Source organism: Lactuca virosa, chromosome 8, assembly GCF_052849685.1.
Source record: "Lactuca virosa cultivar CGN04683 chromosome 8, Lactuca_virosa_CGN04683_v6, whole genome shotgun sequence".
In the NCBI taxonomy this organism is placed as follows: Eukaryota; Viridiplantae; Streptophyta; class Magnoliopsida; order Asterales; family Asteraceae; genus Lactuca; species Lactuca virosa.
The window spans coordinates 98516600-98531336 of record NC_136433.1 but is presented as its reverse complement, the minus strand read 5'-3'; positions in this window follow the sequence as shown (position 1 = coordinate 98531336).

The window sequence follows — 14737 nt, the reverse complement described above, 5'->3', positions numbered from 1 at the left end:
CGTGGAAGACTTCATCGATGTCTTATAGCACTCTTTAGATTCTTGTTGATCACCGATGATCTTCACTGTTCCCCATGGGGTAGGCATCTTGATGCACTGGTGGTACGTTGATGTAACTCCTTTCATGTCATGGATCCAGGGTCTACCTAATATAACATTGTAGGTAGAAAAAGCATCAATAACACAAAAATGTTGCATATAATTTACCCCCTCAATGTAGATGGGTAGCTTGATTTCTCCAAAGGTGTGTTTCATTTCCTCACTGAATCCTATTATTACTGAGGATCTTTTTATTTTTTCGGATTCTGATATGTTCATCCTGGTCAGAGCATCTAAAAGTATGATGTTCACTGAAAATCCTCCATCTACCAAGATCCTTCTGACAAAATGATTGGAAATGTAAAGGGATATCACCAATCCATCATAATGAGGATCGTGGATGTTTTTCCTGTCTTGTTCATCGAAGGTGATTTCTTTGTCGTTTGTTATCGATGTGTTCTTCCGAGGTCTTTCTTCTCTTTCCGTATTAGATACTTTAGCTTTTCTCTTAGCTGAAGAGTAAGAAGTTCCACATATGTCAGATACCTAGAAATAATGTTGATTACCTTGGCGTCTGAAGGAGGGGATCTTGGTTTTTCCAGGATCTTTGTAGGATCCTGCTCTTTTTCTTTGGAACTTTCTTTTCTTCTTCCTAGGATTTCCTTAAGATATCCTTTGCCCAGGAGATAGCTAATTTCTTTCCTGAAGGCTATACATTCCTCAGTGTTATGGCCAAAATCTCCGTGCTATATGCACCGCTTAGATTTGTCCTTCCATCCGCTTGATTTCTCTCTTTTTCTTGGCCACCTTGCTTTGTTGCCAAGATCTTTCATGGTGAAGATCATACCTAAAACATCCAAAGAAAAGCAATAAGCAGTGATCTTGGGAAATTCGTCTTCCTCCCTTTCATCGTCAAGGGCATTAACCCTATAATGATCAGGTTTATAGTATGGTTTTGATTTATAGGATCTTTTTGAAGGGTTATGGTATAATACAACATCCTATGGTGCACATACAACCCTAAATTCTTTGGATCTATGTTTTCTCTAATTTATACATGCAATATTGTTTCCAAAGCATTAAGCCTACAACTAGCATACAATTGACATAAACAACATAAAAATACTAGTTAGGAGTTTACCTCTTTATGTAGTTTGTAGAACTTGATATATTTGGCCTTTAAGAGCTTAGCACCAATAGTGTGAATGCCTCAAATGGAGTCACAACACACCTTTGGACAAAGGATGACTTTGAGAGAGAGAGAGAGAGAGATAGAGAGAGAGAGAGGTGTACACAAATTGGTTAGGGCTCTCCAAGAACCCTCTAGTCTATCTAGCACCAATTTCACCAACCAAGGGGCTTCTTATATAGTGTGGCACAACTAGGGTTACACCATGCAAACCCTAATGTGCATGACATTCCACATTCCTTAAGCTCCATGGGTTTTAACCTCCATGGAGTATACATGGGTCACCATATGGGTTTAGCCCAACATAAAGAACTATGGATAATAAGCCCACTTTATAAGAATGAATGATTTACATAATCAATCCTCATATATTTAATTAGTCTCTTTTGATCAAAGAATTAATTCCAAATTAATTCTTGATCAATACTAATTAAATAATATGATTTCATTTTAATATATTAGAACTTATAATATATTAATAAATCATAAATAACCTCTTCTCAAAAATCCATCCTATCAAATTGTCCTGGTGATATGCAACCCAAATGGACCATGCTACTCTCGGGTCAAGTACATACCAATTATAGTTATGGACTTAGACACTAATCCAACAGTCTCCTACTTGGATAAGTCTAATAACTATTATTGCAAGTACGACTCCACAACCCGACTAGCAATCATAGCTCTTAAAAGCCGTTGTCGAACTCTGAACTAGTCAATGACGCGTCCATTAGATAAGGGATCATATATTCCTCCACTCTAGATATCATATGGACTGAGACATGGATCTTAATCATTCTCTCTGTCCATTTGTTGTTTCCCGATTTCCGATTTATGACGACTGACTAATTGAACAAATCAAATCAGTCCAGGCTTGGCCAAGTACTTAGGGGTGTCATCACTAAATCATCGAGGGGCCCACAGATATCATCCGTCTAAGGGTAAAAGGAATGTATTAATTTCAACTCATATGCTTTCTCTATCTACTCATCAAATCACACACAACAATATGTTTTATAACACCGAGTTACCAGTGCGTTTTCATATTATCAATGTGCAACCGACTTGTAGACTGCAACTCATATCTCTCAGTTTCAAGAATATAAGATATTATCGTCTCACTAATCACTCGTGACAAAATCCATGAAGTGATTAGATGTCACACCCCCAAACCAAGGATGGCGGAAACGTCCGGGGGTGGAGGACTTCATGTATAGTATCACAACAACGAGTATAATAGTGCCCAAAGTAAATACAACCATCATAAATATAATTGAAAAAGTTATACAATAGTATGTGTTTACATGTTTCCAATCAATTACACTTATGATGACAAAAATGAAATGTTTGACGATTTAACGTCCCATCCTCAAAAGCGGTTGATTTCCTGTTTCACTGAATTCCTGAGAATACAAGTAGTTTGAAAAAGCGTCAACAATTAAGTTGGTGAGTTCATAAGAGTTTTATTTGAGAAAGAAGTCGTTTTCCTTGTAAAAAACGATAGGATATGATTCCAGAAAATTTAATATTTTCCTATGTTATGCAATAATGTACCCTAGAAAGACCCATAGATTCCTTCTATAATCACCCAGTGTCTACAAGTTATATAAAATTTAATTTAAATAAACCGTCGAATATAATGGGTCTGCCCTAGGTCCACAACCAAACAAGGAACATGAAGTAAGGCGGGCCCACCAATTCTAGGTCGATTGCGACTAGATTCTTATATAACTCTAGCATATACACTTAGCAATTATAGCTGAAGTCTAACAATTTTAGATGAAATGTAGTTTTGATAGAAATATGTTTTCCAAAGAAAATCCAATATTTTCCTTATAAAAGTCATGTAGTCCTAATTGTTAAGACAGAGAATATGTGTGTGTTTTGTGCTTATAATGTTCATAATGGGAATGTGTTTCCAAAGAAAATCCAATATTTTCCTTATAAAAAGTCATGTAGCCTTAAGCGTCAAGACCGAGAATATACAAGTATTTTTCCATACTTAGAGTAATTCATGCAAGTTTATATCGGCATAAACTCGTTTAATTTAGAAGTAAAACCCCTTTTCAAAGTAGAATTTTTTTCCTGTAAACTTGAAAGATTGTTAACTCCCTATGTGAGTCGCTATAACCATACTACGTCAGAATAACCTGCTTACGACGTTCTTCAGGCGTCGGAATCGAAATGACCCTTGTCACCCCCGATCGGCCGATCGGACTTATGCAAGCAGCATGGGTGTGGGTTGTCAATCCCAATATAGATCTATACACAATTATCACGCTCTCCCTACAAGAGACTTTGGTTATAACTAAATCAGGATTTTCTGTGGTACTTAAGAGTACCCCGAAGGAGAATGTCTCACAACTTACGTTAACTAGTTTACATATAGTTTTGAGTATAAAACCTCTTCCGTGGAGGAAGTGAAATCACCTTTTATGAAAATACACTTGTGATATAAATCCATAAACTATGACTATTATAGTTTATCAAGTAGTATATGAAAAACCCATTTGTTTTGAGAGTAAAACCTTTTCCATGTAGTATGTTTTTATCGAAAATTCATAAACTATACTTAATGTAGTTTATTAGATGTGTTCGAAATGAATGGAGGAAAATCCTTAACATGAATGACTAATTTCTGTTTATAATGATAAACTAACAAGAATGCATCCAAACATTGAGAAACTTATTGTTATGCACTTTGCTCAACATACTACAAAGTGTTATTAATAAGGTAAACTATGCAACTAGTTTTTATCCTTTCTGCACTGTTTTGAAATTATCATAGAAAAATCATACGGAGTCGAAAACTAACTCCGTAAACTCTGAGAGTTTATAAAATGTGTCTAGTTTACTCTGAATTTTTATTATGATTTTTAGAAGTCTCTAACTTATGTGAAAGTGTTCATAATCACAGAATGGTCCGAATTCGTTTCTGAAATGATAGGCAGTTTTGTAAAAATCACCATAAATCGTAGAAAAATCATATGGAGATGTGAAAGTAGTCATTTTAAAGATATAAACCTGAACTACTTTCATATTAAACAGTTTTGAAAGATATTAAGTTTAAGTTGGGTAAAACAGTTCGTGAACAGGTCACAACTTTTCTGTTGTAAGCTGTCAAGTTGAGTTTTGAATATGTTTTGGTATTTTAACTTGTATTCCCCCCCCCCCTGAAAACTGAAGAAAACTAGAAAATGTAGGGGTATGAACTCACCAACTTAATTGTTGACGCTTTTTCAAACTACTTGTATTCTCAGGAATTCAGTGAAACAGGAAATCAACCGCTTTTGAGGATGGGACGTTAAATCGTCAAACATTTCATTTTTGTCATCATAAGTGTAATTGATTGGAAACATGTAAACACATACTATTGTATAACTTTTTCAATTATATTTATGATGGTTGTGTTTACTTTGGGCACTATTATACTCGTTGTTGTGATACTATACATGAAGTCCTCCACCCCCGGACGTTTCCGCCATCCTTGGTTTGGGGGTGTGACAGATTGGTATCAGAGCATTGTTTATAGTGAACTAAGTATATCGAACCACATAAGATATACAAACTATAAATGCATTGGGACTTAAGTCTCTGATTTAAACATTTTCAAATAACTATACTTTTAGAAATAAATAGTTTCTTGTTAAAAGTATAAATACATACATGCATACCGGTTTAGTGCCACGTCCAAGGAACCACAAAAGTTAAAAATAGAGGAGTTGTGCAATGTGAATATGCCCTGGGATATGCAATCAAGTCTGGGAGGAATATAGCCTGATCAACTATATTCATCCGAGAAGTAAATAGTATGTGCCGGGGGATAGTCATAGTGGACAACAAGTTTATCAACTTACCAACACCCATACCAGAAAATCGTTAACAACCAAACATAACATTTTAAATACTATAGGAATATTTTGTGGTAGTATAACTTATGTGAAAACTAAACTGATTCTTGCTAGTAGGTCTATAATCACTAAATAGATACACCAAAGTTATATATGACGTAGATATGTAAATGATATGCACCATGTTATCATAAAAGTAATTAAAGAGGATCAAACCCCTATAAGTATTTCTAGGAATATAATTATTATATGCCTCTTACCTCACCCCTATTCTCGCACGGACACCATGACAAGATCTTACTTACCGGGAGACCCCTACTTTCCGAACCCGGAGAGTTAGTGGGTGATTAGGAAAAAGAATCGGAAGTGGAGCCAGAGGTCGACAATTCTCCTTACATAGCCAGGACTCTCGCGAACCGCCTCGACTACATCGAACATGTGCCCCGTTGGGCTGCATTGATCAAGGCATGGAGTCACCATCAGCCACAACAATCGCCATTTGGGGACGAATTGTCGTGAGCATAGTTCATTTTACTCACAAGACCTGGTAGATTAGGCCTATGAGTACGCGTTGGTGTTACTCCCCTCCATGTGTACGCCCGACCCCACAAGTTGGTGATTACACTAGTCGAGGGATTTATTTGCGGTCCAAACTTTTCCTTGCAATAATGTGGTGTAGACCTGCATCAGGCTCAAAACCTTTCTCTAAAAACTAAATATACTAGAATCATACAAATGAAAGGGGCATGCGTATTATTTCATTGGGAGCAATACTACTAAGAATTCATAAGTTTATTATATATAAACTCTCATTATGAATTGTTTTCAAATGACACCAAAAACATTGGAACTCGATACACTCAGAACTAAGATAAACTGAGTGAGATAACGCCTGCCGTATAAACCCTTATTCAATACTCATTATCATCTCTTCTTTTTAAACCTCATGGTTGAAAGGTGCCTTTCCATAGACCTATAGGGTGCGATCATACCAGCACTAATGCACTGGATCCCATCAGAACTCCTCAATTAAGTGTGTTTGGACAAACCTAATCCTAGGATGGGAAAAACTTAACGCCCGTACAAAACCCACTTCTACCCACTACCATAACTCCGTCTCCCGAACGTTAGCAGAAACATCAAGAATAGCTCAGTAAAGTGTGAAGTTTATATATGTGTATATAAATGATAAGAGTATAATTAGAATCATCCCCACTCACGAAATCGTTTCTCCCCATGCAACAGAGTTATGTCTTCACAAGAAGGTAACCAGCCAACAAGCAAGGCAGCAATCATGCAGATAGACTCTGTTACTTTCCAAGCTGCGGTCACGGCAGCTGTGACAGCCGTCATGGCGCAACTCAATACTAACAACGCCAGCAGAGTTGAAGGCGGTGTTGGGAATTCTAACCGTAGTAACAGTCAAGAACACCAACGGGTGTCTACCCACGAAGACGCCTCAGACCACAAGCCCAAGAGCAAGAAGCGAAAGTTTTGGAACAAAAAGGAGCGCAACCTATCTCAAAAACGCGCTAAAAGACAACAACCCGTGACTGCCCCTGTAATTACAACATCAGTCCTGACTCATGCCTTGACAGTAGCCATAGTGTCTGCCACTCAAACACCGGTCAGACAATATATGGGAACACTTCCAAAGTGTATCAAGTGTAGCTACCATCACAATGGGGTTTGTCGGGTGATGCACTGTAAAAATTGCAACAAGGACGGACATACTGCCCGCTTCTGCAGGAAATAGACCCATCACATCGCTTCAATCACCAACATCAGTGTAAGTCCAGTATGCTACCTATGCGGTGGAACGGGACACTTCAAGAGAGACTGTCCAACTGAGAGGAATGACGGGGGAACAAGAGGAACGTGACAAACAAACCAGCAGGAGCAACAAGGAACCTTATTAGGACTTTTGTAATGTTTCCAACAACAAAAACATTTAAGTACCATATGTTTTTAACGAATTTGGTATGTTTGCTAAAATTACCATATATCAAAAAGTAGTTAAAGTACTCTCTCGTCCAATCAAATCAACGAAACTTATATATGATCTTAGGATCATTACCAGTGAGCTGGGATAACTTGGTATATACATCAGGGTTAATCGTAATCAAAATACTACAGACTTAAAGCAAATAATTCCGTCCTGACTCCTATTCCATGTCTAGTAGTGAGATTAGGGTAGAGCCACCCACTCGACGGGTTCATCAATACCAATTTACATACGACATACATATACCGATCGATCATGGAATAATCGGTCGGGGATCATGATATAAGGAATCACTACTAAATTTCAGAACACACTTACTACCAGTACTAGCTGTTGTGATATGAATCATTTGCAGTAACAATAACACCAATCAAAACAGAGCACAATAACAAGAATCACATGATACTCTATCTCCCTAACGAATGATTCGTACGAATACAACTTAACACATGTGTTACTAAAAGGATTTGTTGTCGTCATTCGATGTCGATTGGTATAGTCCTCATTTTCCCGATTAAACGGCTACGAAAAGACCCTTCGCCTAACCCACTGAATATCAAAAACCTTCGTCTCTCAAAAGTGCAAATCCGACACGGACCTCCGGGCCATCCCTCACTGTGAAACCTCAAAACACTCACCAGAGGAGTATTACACTTTCCGTACCTTTTCAAATTATTCCTAGTAAACCCTTCGAGAATATCACACGTATAACAGGACAAGAGCAAGCATAGAAGCTTGAGACGGATACAGTTAGTCTATCACTACGAAGTGTATACGCGAGGATAATATATAATTAAGATTCTATGGACATTGGATGTGTGGTTCCGCCCTATTTCCTGTTCCTTGTCTGGTGGTGGACTTGGGGCGGAGTCACCCATCCAACTGTCTTACCAATCCTAATTACATATGACCTCTATACGCAAGTTAAAGATAGATGGACCAGGTACGAGTCCTACCATGAACTTCGGGACAAGGCTACCCAGGAGTGCGAATGAACGTCCTACCATCCGAATAAGTCTAGTCTCGAAAACCGAACCCATATGCTCCCTACCGACCTAATCAAATGAGAAACACTAAAGCAGACCTTATGCAGCGCTCCGAGGGGAAGTATTACTTACGACTTAATATAAATTCGAGAAAGGCTGAAAGCATCTCGAAGCCGACAAAAGAACTACACAGATAAGCGACGCAAACCCTCAGAATTGCGGGTTGGTGACCGAGTTCTACCGAAGGCCTCACCATTCAAAAGAATGATATGTTTCGGTAAACAAGGGAAACTAAATCCAAGGTACAGCGGACCATTCGAAATCCTTGCTAGGATTGGCTCAGTAGCATACAAACTTCGACTGCCCCAAGAACCTAATAATGTACATCCAACCATCCACGCGTCAAATTTAAAAGAAAGGTATGTCCGACGTGACTCTTGTGATACCTCCCGATGAAATCAAAGACGCATCCCTGTTGTGAAGGTCTGTTGGATCGTAAAACAAGGACTTGAGTTCACCTGGGAACGCGAAGACCAAATGAAGCAAAAATACCCACATCTATTCCCCAACCCTTGATGTCCCACTCAAATGCAAATTTCGGGACGAAATTCCTTCTAACGGGGGGATAATGTGACAACCGTCAAATTCAAGTCAAAGTCAACAAGTCAAGGTCAACAAGTCAAACCGGTCAAAACTTAATTAGTACTTGTATGCTAAAAGTTATTCTATAAAAATGTGCATTTGTATGTCAAGAATTCAAGTGTCTTGAAGAATCTAAGTGTTAACAATGTAAAAACCCTAAAAAGGGAGTTAAACTCATCAAAACACGACTAAGGACCCTCTCGGGGACTTAAAACAATCATAAACGAAGTATAACGGGGTTCACGAGCCTTACCTTACGAGATTATACGACAATAATGGCTAAGATTAAATCTCTCCCAAATCTCTCCAAGTATATGAAATCTCTCCCAAATCTCTCCAAGTATGTGAAATCTCTCCCAAATCTCTCTAAGTATGTGAAATCTCTCCAAGTATGCCAAATCTCTCCAAGTATGTGAAATCTCTCCCAAATCTCTCCAAGTATGTGAAATCTCTCCAAGTATGCCAAATCTCTCCCAAATCTCTCTAAGTATGTGAAATCTCTCCCAAATCTCTCCAAGTATGTGAAATCTCTCCCAAATCTCTCTAAGTATGTGAAATCTCTCCAAGTATGCCAAATCTCTCCCAAATCTCTCTCAAAACCTCTTTTGATTTATTTTAATCATTTGGGGCATCCCGACACTTGACTTGGTGAAAAACCATGCGAAACGGGAAGATATCTTGGAAAATAGCCTTTTAGAGCCGAAGTCCCTCTATAGGGACCAAACCCTACTTGAACCGAAGTCCCTCTATAGGGACCAAACCCTACTTGAACCGGAGTCCCCTTGTGTAGCCGCAGCCACCTAGCCGCAGCCAGCGAGCCGCAGCCTCCGGAGCGCAGCCAGCGAACCGCAGCCAACGAGCCGCAGCCTCCGGACCGCAGCCAGCGAACCGCAGCCTCCGAACCGCAGTCTGTTTCCCCTCCGGATCCACTTCAGCGGCCAACCCACACTTCGGATCTAAGGCTGCCAAGGCCCGGAACCAAGCCCTGACTTCGGATTTTTTCATTTTTCACCCGGTTTTCGACCACGACTTCGTTTTAAGCCCGTTTTTCATGATTTTAACGTGGGATTTTCACCAAAATCAATATTTTATCATTTTTAACCCCCAGGACTCTTATTTTATTTATTTCTCAAGAATTTATTAATTAAAAATCATTAGTTTATATTAAGAAGATATTAACCCCACAAGTGGGTCAAGTGTGCCCACTTGCCTTCCATGTGTCATCCTCTCAATAGTCCAACCCTATCCACATCACACAAACCAAGGTAAACATCCCTTCAATCTTGCAAATTGCTCCAGCAACATTTATATAAAGAAATCCCTGGAGGATTTCTTGGTTCACTTTGATAAATTCTTCACTTACACACTTCTCATATCACCTCAAGAAAGCTTCTTTCTCTCTACTTTCCACCACCTTGTGCAAGTGCTCTTGAGTTGCTACAGCACTTTTTGGTAAGTATTCCATCTAAACTCAAGTGTCATTCCATAAATTCATAACACTCTTGGATCATTAACTCATATCTTAACACCAAAAATCATTCTTAGGATCATCCAAACTCTCACGTGTTCATCAAGTGTTCTTGACTTGATACTCCTCGTCTTCGACCTTCCACTCTTCCAAGAATCCCTCAAGGTGAGTTCATACCCCTACATTTTCTAGTTTTCTTCAGTTTTCAGGGGGGAATACAAGTTAAAATACCAAAACATATTCAAAACTCAACTTGACGGTTTACAACAGAAAAGTTGTGACCTGTTCACGAACTGTTTTACCCAACTTAAACTTAATATCTTTCAAAACTGTTTAATATGCAAGTAGTTCAGGTTTATACCTTTAAAATTACTACTTTCACATCTCCATATGATTTTTCTACGATTTATGGTGATTTTTACAAAACTGCCTATCATTTCAGAAACGAATTCGGATCAGTCTGTGATTATGAACACTTTCACATAAGTTAGAGACTTCTAAAAATCATAATAAAAATTATGAATAAACTAGACACATTTTATAAACTCTCAGAGTTTACGGAGTTAGTTTTCGACTCCGTATGATTTTTCTATGATAATTTCAAAACAGTGGAGAAAGGATAAAAACTAGTTGCATAGTTTACCTTATCAATAACACTTTGTAGTATGTTGAGCAAAGTGCATAACAATAAGTTTCTCAATGTTTGGATGCATTCTTGTTAGTTTATCATTATAAACAGAAATTAGTCATTCATGTTAAGGATTTTCCTCCATTCATTTCGAACACATCTAATAAACTACATTAAGTATAGTTTATGAATTTTCGATAAAAGCATACTACATGGAAAAGGTTTTACTCTCAAAACAAATGGGTTTTTCATATACTACTTGATAAACTATAATAGTAATAGTTTATGGATTTATATCACAAATGTATTTTCATAAAAGGTGATTTCACTTCCTCCACGGAAGAGGTTTTATACTCAAAACTATATGTAACTAGTTAACGTAAGTTGTGAGACATTCTCCTTCGGGGTACTCTTAAGTACCACAGAAAATCCTGATTTAGTTATAACCAGAGTCTCTTGTAGGGAGAGAATGATAATTGTGTATAGATCTATATTGGGATTGACAACCCACACCCATGCTGCTTGCATAAGTCCGATCGGCCGATCGGGGGTGACAAGGGTCATTTCGATTCCGACGCCTGAAGAACGTCGTAAGCAGGTTATTCTGTTGTAGTATGGTTATAGCGACTCACGTAGGGAGTTAACAATCTTTCAAGTTTACAGGAAAAAAATTCTACTTTGAAAAGGGGTTTTACTTCTAAATTAAACGAGTTTATGCCGATTTAAACTTGCATGAATTACTCTAAGTATGGAAAAATACTTGTATATTCTCGGTCTTGACGCTTAAGGCTACATGACTTTTTATAAGGAAAATATTGGATTTTCTTTGGAAACACATTCCCATTATGAACATTATAAGCACAAAACACACACATATTCTCTGTCTTAACAATTAGGACTACATGACTTTTATAAGGAAAATATTGGATTTTCTTTGGAAAACATATTTCTATCAAAACTACATTTCATCTAATGTTAGACTTCAGCTATAATTGCTAAGTGTATATGCTAGAGTTATATAAGAATCTAGTCGCAATCAACCTAGAATTGGTGGGTCCGCCTTACTTCATGTTCCTTGTTTGGTTGTGGACCTAGGGCAGACTCATTATATTCGACGGTTTATTTAAATTAAATTTTATATAACTTGTATACACTGGGTGATTATAGAAGGAATCTACGGGTCCTTGTAGGGTACATTATTGCATAACATAGGAAAATATTAAATTTTCTGGAATCATATTCTATCGCTTTTTACAAGGAAAACGGCTTCTTTCTTAAATAAAACTCTTTTGAACTCACCAACTTAATTATTGACGCTTTTTCAAACTACTTGTATTCTCAGGAATTCAGTGAAACGGGAAATCAACCGCTTTTGAGGATGGGATGTTAAATCGTCAAACATTTCATTTTTGTCATCATAAGTGTAATTGATTGGAAACATGTAAACACATACTATTGTATAACTTTTTCAATTATATTTATGATGGTTGTATTTACTTTGGGCACCATTATACTCGTTGTTGTGATATTATACATGAAGTCCTCCACCCCAGGACGTTTCCGCCATCCTTGGTTTGGGGGTGTGACATTAGATGAGCGTGGGTTAAATTGAATACTCGAATCTTATTCCAGGAGTACTCATGAACACTGCACGCAAACTTGTGCTATGTCTAAATGCCTTTAGACAAACTACAGAGCCATTCATGACAGTCTTGCCTCAATACCTACTTCCAAAGTAAGATTGACTGTGGATGGTTTGAATAACCTAGTTATTCGGGAAGTCAAAACATGCAAAGTGAAACACAAGAATAATACTAATCCTATATGGCCCAAAAACTTTTGAGTCCCATATTGATTACTCATTATTCATTGTATAATGTTTCGAATAATCAACTTAATACTTGAATTAAAACAATAGGTATGCCATGCTCCAAGCATGCACACTACATTTTCTATGGTCATTCCTTTCTGAAATAGATCAATTGAAAACATTTCAATGATGCTCATTTCACAATTCCAAATCCTTATTGCAAGTGTGAGAATTCCAAATTCTTGTCACTACTAGAGTGTTAGATTCTAAATTATCATGCAATGTAGCCTTTGTAATGTCATGGTACCAAAAGTCACATAGACTTGACCAACGATATTACAAAACTTTTCCATTGAAAATTGTCACAAGACAATTCCAAGGAAATGAAGTCTCAAATTCAAAGTACATTCATTTGAACATCCTTCTTGCATAAAAGTTTCTAACTTTCTCATCTATCCTTAATATCCAACTCCCAATATGGAAATATTCCATATTTTCCATACGACAACTCATTATCAATAGATTCTTGTCTATTCATAATAATGTCAATATGGTCCATCCATTACTATACTTCCAACTGTCCTTAAGCGACCAATCATTGGCGAACCGTAGATTGTCCTTAACAGTTGTTTAACCACTTTTAGTCATATCCGGTTCTATTCCTTTTCCCTCTTAATGCCCTAGGCATTTGGAAAATTAGAACACGAGAATATTATAGCATATGCAATCGATCCTATACCCGAAGCATATAGGATATGATTCATAATGTCCAACATAAAGACATGATACTTGAACAGTTTTTTGCTATAATATTTCTATTTGCCATGTTCTCACAATTCGAATTACGAAAAGGGATGCCGTAATCATAATCAAATTTTGAGAACGCAATTAACATTTCCATATAGAAATTCCTTATGTCGAATCTTTTCAACATAACATTCATATATGTCCTTGACTAAATTTGATTAAAACCTCAATCTAAGCTTTTAGAATTGAAATAAAGTGTAAATTCCTCTCCCTTAATTATAGCAAAACAACTTTTCAAACCCTGCAACTTGCGAATTGAAACATTTGTTTTCTATAATTAACTTTGCCAACTTGCAATACTCACCATAATAATTATGCTCCCACTAGCATAATAATTATTATCTTACTAGCATAACACTTATGCTCTCACTAGCAGTGACATGTACTCAGAAATCAGTTGGACTTCTAGAAATCAATACTTATTGACTTTCATTACCAAAGTTCAGATTTCTGATACGAGATGCTTTGATAAGACTTTATCCAGGCTTCTCAAAATCATACACCTTTCCTTAGATAGCTGACATGTGTGTCTTAACAATTTTAGAACTTACAATAATAAGTCTCAAATGTTTAGACCTTCTGTCATTCCTCACAATTCGAATTATGAAAAGGGATGTCGTAATCATAATAGAATTTGAGAATGCAAATATCACAACTGCTATCTCCTCAAAATCTTCTTAGTGAAAGCGTTTCCTCACCATAATTTTCATGAATCGGAGAGAAACCGTATGACACTTTGATTTTATGGTGTATGTGTTCCTATCCATGTGAATTTGTCATAACCATAATCATAAGACAAGGTTAGTGACAAATCCAAACTCATATGGACTGAACTAGTTCAATCTTAATTTCTTGCCAGCTGGCAGCACACGTGCCTACCATTGCTTCCAGGTTGTTATGCAAACAACTGAGAACTCATAGAACTCACATGCATAGTCAACTTTAACTGGAATGGGCACAAAAACAAGAATATCTCAAAATGATAGGTTACAAACCTCAAGTCGTGTGCTAGTGATAAACAATAGGTTTTATTCTTGATTCGTTCTTGAAACTTGTCAAGATCTTTAAGACTCCCAGACTCCCACTGACCTCTTGACATATAAGATTCTCTTGTCAAGAACCATTCCTTGATAAATAAATATTCAAGAGTTAGTGCGGATTCTTATCAAGACAAACACTTCACACTATTGGTCATAGTTGGTCTTTGTCTTATCTAAAACATCACAACTTACCAATTTCCAATGTACAAGAGTACGAAACTGTTTACTCTACATTTGATGAGTGTTATAAACCTTTCTTTAGATTATGTCAC